The sequence below is a fragment of the Lagenorhynchus albirostris genome, chromosome 16 (genome assembly GCF_949774975.1).
Source record: "Lagenorhynchus albirostris chromosome 16, mLagAlb1.1, whole genome shotgun sequence".
In the NCBI taxonomy this organism is placed as follows: Eukaryota; Metazoa; Chordata; class Mammalia; order Artiodactyla; family Delphinidae; genus Lagenorhynchus; species Lagenorhynchus albirostris.
In genome coordinates, this window is record NC_083110.1 from 39,534,898 (window position 1) to 39,547,770 (window position 12,873).

Genomic DNA, 12,873 nt, shown 5'->3' on the forward strand with positions numbered 1-12,873 from the left:
TTATTATAAAAGTTAAAGCTGAACAATTCTTATACATTTGTAGTACCTTAGGAACCACACAAATAGCTCAGAAACTATCAGACTGCCTGTATTCGTCATTTCCCACACTACCCACCACCCGAGGGCTTTCTTATGAGAACAATTCCAGCTCAACAACAGAGTTTGGCAACTATCGGGTCATAAGCCGCCTTTGAAGGAGGACACTGTGACTGTGATTTCTGGCCTGAAAAGGTCAGTTTGTAATAGATGAGGTATCTGGTGAAAGCTTTAGGGAAAAGAGAAATGAGTAAACGTGCTCTGGGCTGTACCTCCTGACACTCTTCACTTGACCACTGGGCCTGTGGAAGATGTGGAGGTTTTTGCTCCAATGGCTCCAGCATTTTCTAATTGTCTGTGGATTTGGAATATCTTTGATATACATCAACTACTTTCACATTGTAATAACAAAATTCCTTTCTACAGTACATCTCTACTTTGAATAATGCTGTCTTAAGTGGTGGGAAAAGATTATTTAAATTAAACTAAAAAAAACTTTACTTCTTGAGCTGTAAGCCAAAGTCTCCACAAGCCAAAAAAAAGCTCTCACTAAGATGTAAAATGAAATGGCAGGAAGATCTGGAATGTTTTATTGTATGAAATTTGAAGGGAAGTCAAGCATTACCTAAGCAGAGGGTTCAAGTCATTTTCACGCAACAAAAAGCTAATGATTATTACCTGTTAGATAAAAAGAGAGATAATCCTGTGATATGTACAACTAAGGGGTATTCAGGTGAGGTTACCGGAGCAAAAGAGGCAGCTTGAGAGATGGACTCAGGAAATCTCAAAGTAAAGGGGAAGGTCCAAAGAGTAGGACACCAGACAGAATGATTTAGAACTCTGAAAGAAACAGACTAAAGGCTCTAATGTCTGTCAAATAAGAGTGCAGGCCTGTATAACTTTGAGAAATTTACCTATTTACTGGAAGATTTGAGGACTTTTGTGACCATTACTGTTTTATAAATTAGGAAGACAAAACTGTTAATTGATGGTGCTACTTAGAATTTACTGTTATTAAAAATAACTTGTTTTGGGGCTTCCCTGGTGGCGCAGTGGTTAAGAATCTGCCTGCCAATGCAGGGGACACAGGTTTGAGCCCTGGTCCGGGAAGATCCCACATGCTGCGGAGCAACTAAGCCCGTGCTCCACAACTACTGAGCCTGCGCTCGAGAGCCCGCGCTCTAGAGCCCGCGAGCCACAACTACTGAAGCCCGTGTGCCACAACTACTGAAGCCTGTGAACCTAGAGCCTGTGTTCCGCAACAAGATAAGCCACTGCAATGAGAAGCCGTCACACTGCAACGAAGAGTAGCCCCCGTTCTCAGCAACTAGAGAAAGCCGGTGCACAGCAACGGAAGACTCAACACAGCCAAAACATAAATGAATAAATAAATAAAATAAATCTATTTAAAAAAAACCCTTGTTTTCTAAGATTTCATTTGAAATAATGAATAATAGTAATAATAGCAATCATAATAATATTAGCGATCACTTATTAAATATTTAAGATGCATCCTCATCCATGAAATGATAATTATGGGGATATCATGATTATTGGATCAGCTCATGTGTGTTACATATAAACATTCATGTAAACGGCAGTTATCATCATCCATTATGTAGCCCATTTCTGAAAATAAAATTTATTACTTCAAGAGGGACATTGATAATGTAGTGAAGAACTGACAGTTTGCAAAATAGATGGTGTTGGATACTACTCTTGCTTTTAAAACATTGCTTTGCAACAAAATGAATTATAAGAAATCCAAGTAATATCAGTAGATGAAACTCTCAGAGAGGAATCTCAGGTAAGCAGAATAATACCCCTCCCAAGGATGTTCACACCTAATCCCTAGAACCTGCGTATGTTACCTTACACGGAAAAAGGGACTTCAACGATAAGATTAAGATTATGGACCTTGAGATGGAAAGATTATCCTGCATTGTCTGGTTGAGCCCAATCTAATAAAATGAATCCTTAAAAGTGGAAGAGAGAGGCAGAAGAGTGGGTCAGAGAGATCTGATCTGACCTACAGAACTATAAGATAGCTCTGATCTCCAGAACTCTGATCTCCAGAACTATAAAATAATAAATTTATACTGTGTAAACCCCTCAATTTGTGGTAATTTGTTATGACAGCAACAGGAGACTAACACCATATCCAAAAACAAAGGATATTCCCTCAGAGAGCAGAGAGTTTCCTGTCATTGGACAGGAAGAAGAAAGGTAATTAACATTTTGGATACCTTCTATAACCCATACACTATTTTATTTACTCCTTTAAAACTCGAAGGAACCCAGTGAACTATGCATTATTTGTAAACAGATTCAGGGAGGAATATTAGTAAATTACACAACATTGTGACTAGTTTATCACTCCACCTCCCCTACGCTTGAAATATTTAGGAGGGATTTTGTTGTGAAGATTAAAGAAATCAATGAGGGGTTGAACTCACATATTTCTTCTAACTCTGAAACCTTTCTTCATTAGGATGATAGGTTTTTTCCCTTCATTTAATCATTACATTTCACCCCAACACCCTCCCCCCATTTTGATGCTGTTCTTACAAACTTATATCTGAGTATTCAAGAGACTCAAGTCACTGTAAGAACACAAATGCAAACTTAATAACAGGAAAGTCTTGCTTCATAATTTAACTCAGCCCCTTCAAGTCTTGCTAGACAAGGAATATCTCAAGTGGGTACGGATAGGTGATTGCTTAGTCCCAATCATAGCTCTTAACCTCACCTGATCATTGGGATCCTTTCTTATGCCTGAAGCTGGCCTAATGTTATCTTTTCACTTATGATCAAGCTTAGACCTTGGAACCTCTAAAAATAGCTAAGGTAGGCTGATTTATTCAAAAGTCTTTCCAAAATACTAAGGGCAAACCCAAGGAATACATACACATCACATGAGGAATACAGAAGTTCCTCTTGAAACTCTTAGAAAGTCCAGGATTGTTCTATTAGATACTGTTTATGTTTATACCACTTGCTGTCACAGGACAGGTTTACCTTCTAATCCCAAAAGCCTGGAATAGCAGACCCCGTGTCTTGGTTTATGCCCTAGTACCTGGCCTAACTCATCTAATAAAAATAGGGAACAGATTCAGAAGACCTTAATCTTTACCTTGATGAAAATAAGAAAGGCCAGATCCTATCTCCCACTTCTCTTGGTTCTTGGTCTTAAATGTTTTTTCCCTCAAGTAAATGACTCAGGAGTCATCTCATCCTTGATTTAGGCCCTGCTATTATATAAAATGCTGACTTTGTTTTAAAAACTTTAAAATTTTTATATAGAATTTCCTAAAATATGGTATTTATGTCCCTAGTGAGCATCAAGATGATAGCAATTGGTATTCAATACCAATTCATAGTTTTAATAATTATGACATTATTTTACTAAATATATTTATTTTAATGTGTATAATAACATTTTAATCATCATATCAAAATAATAATTTAACTGATATTGCTAGAAGAAGTTTAAAAGGGGGAGTTGAGTTAAAGAAAACCACTCCTGCATTCAACCATGAAGAAGTGACTTTAATTATGCCATTAAAAAAACCTAGAAAACTGGGCAAAATATATAAGGCATCTGCTTTTAGACACTGGACAATAGGCAGTGCCAGACTATGACATCTGAGAAAAGAGAAAAAAAAAGGAGCTAAGCCCGGTGATCCCCCTGCCCTTCTGGCTGGAAGTAAGTTCTAGACAACAGCATAGGAAAGAAAAACTCAGACAGAGGCTAGTTGTCTCTTGAGTTCAGGAAGACTAAGTCAGCTAGAATTTGTTGAACAAAGTACCGTAAAATAAGGAGTTACACAGTGAAAGAACTCTAGAAGGCTGCGTTGAGTCTTTGGCTGAATACCAATCTAAATGTGTGTATGGCAAAACTTTATGAGTCCAGGCAAAAACACAACTGCCAGAAAGGAATAATTATAGGGAACTTGTAAGATAAACAATTCCTTACAACTTGCACAGGTCTTGGAGAGCTCCCCATTTTTCACTACCTGGAGTGGAAAGATCTTGTTGAATAGATGGGTCATTTAATAGAGATCTCAGAAGCGTCAACTCCTAGGAATGGGACTAAAGAATTTCTTGCGTAAACTAAGTTCCTCAAGCCCCAACCTAGAAAAGCTTTAAAAATAAGACATGAAGGGGTTGAGCTACTCTATAAGTAGTTTAACTGCCTTACAGAAAAAAGTGGACACTCGTTAAAGAAATACAAGAAAATCTGGAGAACTAAACAACAAAATCCACAATGTCTGACACCCAATTAAAAATTACTATACATGCTAAAAATTACTATACATGTGTAGAAACAGAAAAATAGAGCTCATCATTAGAAGAAAAATTAATCAATATATGTCATCATTGAGGAATGATAACAGAGATGATGGAATTAGCAGGTAAGGGCATTAAAGCAAGTATTATAAATATGCTCAAGGGTTTAAAGAAAATGTGATCATGGTGTGAGATATGGGAGATATAAGAAAGAATGAACTGGAAATTCTAGGCATGAAAAATGCAATATTTGAAATGAAAATTTCACTGGGTAGGAATAGTTGCATATTTGACACTGCAAAATAAAGGAAAAGTAGATCTGAAGACAAAGCAACATAAAAAATACAAATGTAAGCACACAGAGGATATAAAGACTGTTAATAAAAGAGATTAAGTGAGACATGATACAATATGAAATGGTCTAACATGGGTAATTTGAATAAGGGAAGGATTTAGAAGGAGGGACAGAAAAATATTTGAAAACATAAATGACAGAACATTTTACAGATTTGATGAAAACTATAAACCCAGTGGTCCAGTAAAATCAGTGAACCCTACCTAACTAAGGAGAAACACAAGGAAAATCACATCAAGACATATGATAATCAAATCACAGATTTTATAATCCGATTGTTATAACCAGGTAAAAAGAGAAATTCCTAAAATTACCAGATGGGAGGAAAAAATTATATCCATAGGACCAACAATATAAATAATAGTAGATTTCTTGTCAGAAACCAGAGAATCCAAAATACAATGAAATGACATTTTTTGTGTAGTAAAAGAAAAAATAAAACTGTCCATCTAGAATACTACTCCCAGTGTAATTACCTTTGTAAAGCGTAAAAGGCTACCCACCCTTGACATGTGACTAGTCTAAATTGAGGTAAGTGTAAATGCAGTGTAAAATACTGAAAAAAGAATGTAAAGTATCTGTTGATAATTCTATATTGATAATGTGTTGAAATGATAATATTTTAGACATTGGGCCAAATAAAATATAGTAACATTAATTTCACTTGTTTATTTTTATTTTCTAAATATGACTGCTAGTAAATATGGTGTCCTGCTGTTTTTTATTGGAAAACTAGCTAGTGTTCACGTCTTCATTAAACAACTCTAACACAGGGTCAGCGCTACTGTATACTGGAGATAAAGACCTCCCAATCTGTTTAGACCCTCAAGGATAGATTCTAGAAAATCAGTTTTTAATGAGTATTTAATAAAGTGAATTATATTCAGTTATGTAGGGAGGAACATACAGAATTCAATAAATATTAGTTAGTGTTATTACTGCTACTATCCCTGTCTTTAAGTGCAAGGCAGTATGGTTATTTGTGCTTCGGGAGAAGTGGAAATCATCTAACTTATTCATACAGCTGATGTGTCTCTGGATTCAGTGGGTGCACTGCACTCAGGGAGAATGATTCTAGAACTGGCTGGTCCTGGAGGCAGCATGGCCAGCAGTAGGGTTGTGGAGCATCTGCCCCGGTCCATGGGAGCAAGCAGTGGTACCCTATGTGACCCCTCTAACTCTGCAGTGCAGGAGAAAGTTTGCAGATGAGAGATTTGTGGATTACTGACTTGAGCGGTGCAGAGAAAGGAGGTTTGTGTAAGGACGCTGAGGATGCCTGTGCTTTCACCACGTTCCCTGAGAACTGACTTGCTTCTCTACCCTATATCTCACCCCACCAAGGTTTCCAGGGACCAAAGTGTCTCCCTGTGAGTTTCAGACCACTGGTGATTTATTTGAGGTTCTCCTGCCAAATGCTTTCAATGTTTAGCAGGTTTCCACCAGAGCATCTCATCTTCCTTCCCCCTTTCTCTCAGTTTCTTTACTTCTCAGTATTAGATGCTAAATAGATTTGAATGGACAGTTTGGCCCACTCTGCTCTTCCTGGCCACTGCCTGGGTTAGCTCCCACAAAGAAAACCTGAGCTGACAGCAGTGAAATTTATGAAGGCCAGGAAGAAATGAGGTATGCAGAGCCGCAGCTCTCACATACAGCTGACCCTAGAAGTGCTGAGGTCTCTATTTCCAGGCCAAATTGCACAAATAATGGGGCTCAGACCCTCGCAATTGCAAATACCAAATATGCCTAGGTAATTCAAAGAAAAATAGTTTGTCTCAGGAAACCTAAGATTGGAAGGACGCAGTGAGACTCATCTGCCCCTTCAACCCCACACAGTCCCAGAGTTCCCAATTACTTCCAGGGCTGCCTCATCCTACAGTTGGGTGTGATTATTCAAATCCCACCCTAGGAGCTTCGCTGGATCTTGAGCTCCAAAGAGAATACATCCAGAGATTACCTTCTATGGTTTTCCTACTGATCTTTTAGTTGTAGAGGAGAACAGAATCGATATAAGCTTAGTAACGATTTCCAGATCTCCAAAAAAGACATCCTTGTTCCTGTTGTACTGGGCAGCCTCCTTCAGAGTGGGGATGTGGGCATTGTCTCCAGGGACATGACAGAACTCCACGGAGTTTCTATTTCACTGGTGGAATGTGGTGCCCTTGAGGGTCAAAAGGAACTGATCACAAAAGGAATTGATCACAAGGTCAATATGCTTCCTCAATCAGACTCACTTGCCTCAGACTTATATGTTCATAAGTTCCATGGAGCCCTTCTGCACACAGGATTGGAAACATGCTCTTTCCGGACTTGAAACATAAAGGAAACAAATAAATACTCCAAGCAAGCATTTGATTTGTGTTAAATACACACACACTGTGTATATATACATATGTATGCATACTCACATACGAATATACACATATTTTCACGTGCACACACATGTGTACACGAATGCATTTATGCATACACATGAAAGATGCATGTGTGCATATGCATAAACATACATATACACATGTATGCATATACATGCATATGCACGTACACACACACACACACACACTCCACCTCCACCACCACCTATTTCGGAAGCACTAGAGGTAAACTGGCAATGGCTGATGCATACTGAAATCTGGATGAAAAGTTCACAAACTGACTCCTCGTGATGTGACTACTTGGCTTTGAAGATCCAACAACTTCAGAGCTGGCCTGTGGCAGCTTGGCACTGAAGATCCAACAACTTCAGAGCTGGCCTGTGGCAGAGACGTTTGTCATGTTAAGTTCTAGGACACTGCCCCTTGCTGGCCTAGGTCCCAGGAGGTTTGAGTGGAGGGGGGCAAACCCCTCCTCCCCTCATGTCAGGTGCAGAGCTGACCCTCAGATAAACTCAGTCACACTTCATTACTAACAACATTTTTATTTCAGACATGTAACTTAGGGCCACTCAGATGCTGTACCCATAAGTAAACCCATCTACGGAGAGTTTGTCATGACAGGGAGAGTCAGGAATGCCTAGCAGAGCTCCCTTTTCCCTCCTGCCTCAGCTGTCAAAATGGCAATTGCAATGCTGGGAACTTTGTGTTGGACACTGAGGGATATTAATACCGAAAAACAAGTTCAAGGAAAGGAAGAAAAACAGATATGTTCCAAACAAATGATATTTAAGAAAAACTGGAAATGGTATTTGGAAATAACTTAGAGTTTGTCCAGCTCACCAGTCTCCGCTTCTGGAATGGAACACCTCCACGAGCCCAGACAATGGGCACTTCATTTGTGTAGGCGGATTGTCATCCTCTGAGCTCTAGCCAAGGGAGGCCTCGTGTATACACGTTTCATTTCCCTCCTCAGTCTTTCCGCATTTGTCCAAACAATCACCCCCAGGAAAACTAGGTGAAAGCAGCTCCAATGATAATGAAAACAACAGTGTTGCCTAAATAGCCACCTGAGATTGCTGCAACTCTACCCAGCTCTTTGAAGACACAGGCATGCCCTTAAATGAACACGTTAAGGCTTTTGAAGACATATTAATTTATTGTGCCATAACCCAGCAACTGAATTTCATGTACAGAAGTTCAGATTCTGGTCCACGGACACCAATTGCATTTGGTAATGAAGTAGAGCAGACAGCAGCCTAGTTGTCTTGGAATATGATATTTACACCTCCTAGAGGACAGCACCTGAAACCTGACTTTTATGTGGGGCTAATCCTTCTTTTGGCTGTTGTCCCCTCTTCGGAGTATTTTAGAGAAGACAAAACGGAGATGGGAATGTTGTGTGGATACATGCATGAAACAGACTCGAGCTGCATCATTCACGTGCCTCAGCTTAAAGCAGCTCAGTCTACAGCACATGGCGTGGGTAAAAATCACCCCCACAATGTGTGCATGGGAACTGTCAGATGACTTCATCTCTTTTAAATCAAACTCAATTTTGCCTCCAGGTGAAAGGAATTTCGGTCTTCGTTGTTATTGATGTGTAGCGTTCACAGCAATTTTATTTCCCTGACTCTTGAGGTTAGTTCGGGGTCATTTGACTAGATCTGGCCAATGAACCACAGCAAGAGCGCTGTACATCATCTCTGAGCTGAGGTGGTATAAAGTCTCAGCTTCACTTTCCAGCTCTCTCTTTCCTGCTTGGTAAGCTTCAAAATCACATTTCCAGATGGTTTCGCTCCATAGAAAAGGAGGCCACCAGATTCACACGCAACTTTCTGGAAGGAACAAAGAAATATTCATTGAGTTAAGCCAGGGACATTTAGGAGTTAATTTGTTATCATCTCATGGCCCAGTATTACCTGACTAATTGTGTTCTCCAGGCTCACACAGGAATGGGAAAAACTTACATCGTGACAAGAAAATGGAGAGAAGGGCCCTGTCTATGTCACTGTGTCATGGTGGCCACAGATTTACTCACTGTCTGAGCTCCAGTGACCCATTTAAAGCTGGTGCCTTTGTTGATTCTACACCATACTTAGGGGTCAGAAGTTTTGCTCTTGCCAAGAGGAGCAAGGGATGAAATGGGCTTAGACCCCTCCTCACATAGGATTATGAGTGATAAAGTAGAGATGAGGCAATGCCACTCCAGATGCGGGTCACTCACAGGTGGCCTGTAGCTGGGCCAGAGAGATTTTGTGAGCAGGTTACAGGGAGGTGTTGGTGCTGCCTTTGGGATCCAGGGCTACCATGGCCAGCCCACTCCCAGCTCAGAACGAAGTAGTAGCAGAACATCCTCAAGGGGAAGAACAGGTTTTATTCCTTCTGGTCACACTGTGCCCCAGCAACTAACCTCTGAAGGATGGATAATAGGAACTGGAGGGAAACGCAGCAAAATAAAAGCCTTACTCCAAACTGAGGTTTAAGTTTACTGTAATTCGCAACAGAATCCCAACAGTATTTTTGTAGGCATAGAGAATTTTATTCTAAAATTTATATGGAAAGGTACAGGCCCCATAAGAACAACAACATTTTTTTTTTTTTTTTTTTTTTTGCTATATGTGGGCCTCTCACTGCTGTGGCCTCTCCTGTTGCAGAGCACAGTCTCTCGACATGCAGGCTCAGTGGCCATGGCTCACGGGCCCAGCCGCTCCGTGGCATGTGGGATCTTCCCGGACCGGGGCACGAACACATGTCCCCTGAATCGGCAGGCAGACTCTCAACCACTGCACCACCAGGGAAGCCCAACAACAACATTCTTAAAAAACAAACAAACAAACAAACAAACTTTAATGGAAGAATAGCTCAGTAACCAAGAGAGTGTGATACTGGTGGAGGAACAGACACAGAGATCAATGGGACAGAATAGAGAGTGCAGAAATAACCACACGAATAAGCCCAGCTGATTTTTAACAAAGATGCCAAAGCAATTCAGTAGTAGAAAAATAGCCTTTTCCATAACTAGTGCTGGTGTCATTGTACATCCATCAGCAAAAAATGAATCTCAGCCTAAACCTCATACCTTTTATGTAAATTAACCCAAAGTGAATTGTGGACTTAAATATAGAAGATAAAACTATTAAATTTTTAGGAAAAAAACTTAGGAGAAAATCTTCTGGACCTAGGGCCAGGTGAAGAGTTTTTAGACTTGGCACTAAAAGCACGACCCATAAAAGGAAAAATTGATAAACTGTACATGATCAAAAATTTAAAAACTTGTTCAATGAAAGACCCCATGATGATGGATGAAAAGACAAGTTAAAGACTGGGAGAAAATATTTGTCAACAATATATCTGACAAAAGACTAGTTCCTAGAATATATGAAGAAATCTCGAAATTCAACAGTTGAAAAAAAACCCAGTTAAAAAATGGGCAGAAGACATGGACGGACACTTCACTGAAGAGGATATACAGACGGCAAATAGGTACATGACATTATGTTTAAAATCATTAGGCATTAGGGATATGCAAATTAAAACCATAATTCGATATCACTACACACTTATTAGAATGGTTGAAATAAAAAATAGTGACAGAATCCCGCCTCCGTGCGTCACAGAATGGCCTCGGACACCCACGCAGCCCCTGAGTGTCGGGGAGGAGAGGGCACGGAGGTGCGCGGAGCTGAGCTCAAGGCTGCGGAGTGGGGCGGAGCTAAGCAGCTGGGCGGGCCTGGCCAGGCCCGCTGAGCGAGACGTCGGTGGAGCAGAGGGGGACATGCGCTTTTGACACATTGGAGGCTTTCTTGATCATGGGTGGTGAAGATATACCAGAGTTTTCAAGTTTAAAGGAGGAAACTGCTTACTGGAAGGAACTTTCCTTGAAGTATAAACAAAGCTTCCAGGAAGCTCGGGATGAGCTAGTTGAATTCCAGGAAGGAAGCCGAGAATTAGAAGCAGAGTTGGAAGCACAGTACAGGCTGAACAAAGAAATAGAGACTTGCAAGACTGAAGTATGAAGTGGAAGCACTAACGGAGAACCTGGAGCATCAACATGCACAGAGCTACAAGCAGGTCTCAGTATTAGAAGAAGATTTAAGTCAGACTCGGGCCTTTAGGCAGCAGTTACATAGGTATGTGAGAGAGCTGGAGCCGGCCGGCGATGACCTGGAGTGAGCAAAAAGGGCAACAGTAGTTTCACTGGAAGACTTTGAACAAGGCTAAATCAAGCCATTGAACGAAATGCATTTTTAAAAAGTGAACTTGATGAAAAGGAATCTTTGTTGGTCTCTGTGCAGACCTTAATGGATGAAGCGAGAGATTTAAGACAACAACTAGCTGTTGGGGAAAGACAACAGGAAGTAACTAGAAAGTTGGCTCCCAGTTCTCCAACTCTAGACTGGGAAAAGATGGATTCTGCCGTCCAAGCATCACTTTCTTTGCCAGCTACTCCTGTTGGCAACGGAACAGAGAACAGTTTTCCTTCACTGAAATCTATACCAAACGGTTTTGGTACCGGTCCACTGACTCCTTCAGCTAGGATATCAGCACCAAACATCGTGTGGGATCGCTGACGGAAAGTAGGAGCTTTAGAATCCAAATTAGCAGCTGGCAGGAAGTTTGCAAAGGCCCAAGCATCGCGAAAATCTGTATTTCAGGGAACATTAACTGCGGGATGATGAATAACCACGGCACGAAGTTCTCTCTATCAGGGCACTCGTCTTTCTTCAACAAAGGGGCGGTAAAGGGCTCTGACCAGGCCCCTCCTCCTCCTGGCCCGGGCTCCTCGCCCCGGCACCGGTGTGCTGCCTCTCGGTGTGTGAGTGCCTGGCCTTCAAGTGGCCGCTCCCGCCCTCCTGCAACAACCCAGGACACCCACGCCTCACCCCTCGGTGCCCGGGCCTAGCTCGTCGTGCCCCTCCGTCTGCCTCCCCACGGCTGGCAGAGGGCAGGCTGCACGCAGTGGCGGCTACTGGGCCCTGCCCAGCCCCAGGACTCTGCGCGATATCAATACTGCCTATTTTCTCTTCTCGCCCTAGTGCCGTTGGCTCCAATCGCTCCTTTATTGTCAGGATGTGACATAATGGAATCTGACAAGTGGACAGTATGGGTGAACGCAGGGCACTGTGGGATCCCTTGCAGGGCCAGCAACTCGGCTCACAGGTTCAGATGCTGAGACCAAAAAGAAATTGAAATTAAGTCAAGAGAAGGTAGACTATTCCAGAGAGAGTGTTTCATGTGGAGAAGGGACCACATGCATAGGTGCAGATAGGGAGACCATGATGCAATCAGGTACATGGAGGATGCACTTGGGAGTTATGGTGTGAAGGGAGGCTGGTGAGGCTAGAAGCCTCGGGCAGGAGATGGGCTGAGGCCTGGGGCAGAGGTGTCCATCCTGAGAACACTGCCTTCAGGTAGAGCCAAACAGAAGCCATTCAAGGCCAGCCAAGCAGGGTCACCCATCAGAAGGAGGCTAGATAAAGAAAGTCTGGCCTCAGATGCAGCAGGATGGGAGCTGAGGAGAAAGTGAGTTCAAAGTGAAGGGTGAGAGGCAGGACCTGGAACAGTTCCAGAGGCCAAGAGGACACAGCAGGTTTTCCTAGAATGTTTAGCCATAGGCACAGCCAGAGGAGTCCAGCATGCAGCTGGCAAGCAGGCATCAACGCACATCGCAGCATCAGCACCAATATTCTGCCCTGGCGAGAGCTTTACAGTTTACAACAGGCTTTAGGTATCTCGCTTATTGGTGGTATTGATTACCCAGCAGCAGTACACTGGTGCTTGAGGCCTCCCGTTCAGAACTTACCTGGCTTGGTTTCCACT

At 41.9% G+C, this 12,873-nt stretch overlaps 1 pseudogene; it reads left to right on the forward strand.

The window, feature by feature from the left end:
* The first annotated feature begins 10,671 nt into the window (after positions 1 to 10,671).
* LOC132506920 (nuclear distribution protein nudE-like 1) lies at positions 10,672 to 11,956 on the forward strand (annotated as a pseudogene).
* Positions 11,957 to 12,873: the final 917 nt, after the last annotated feature.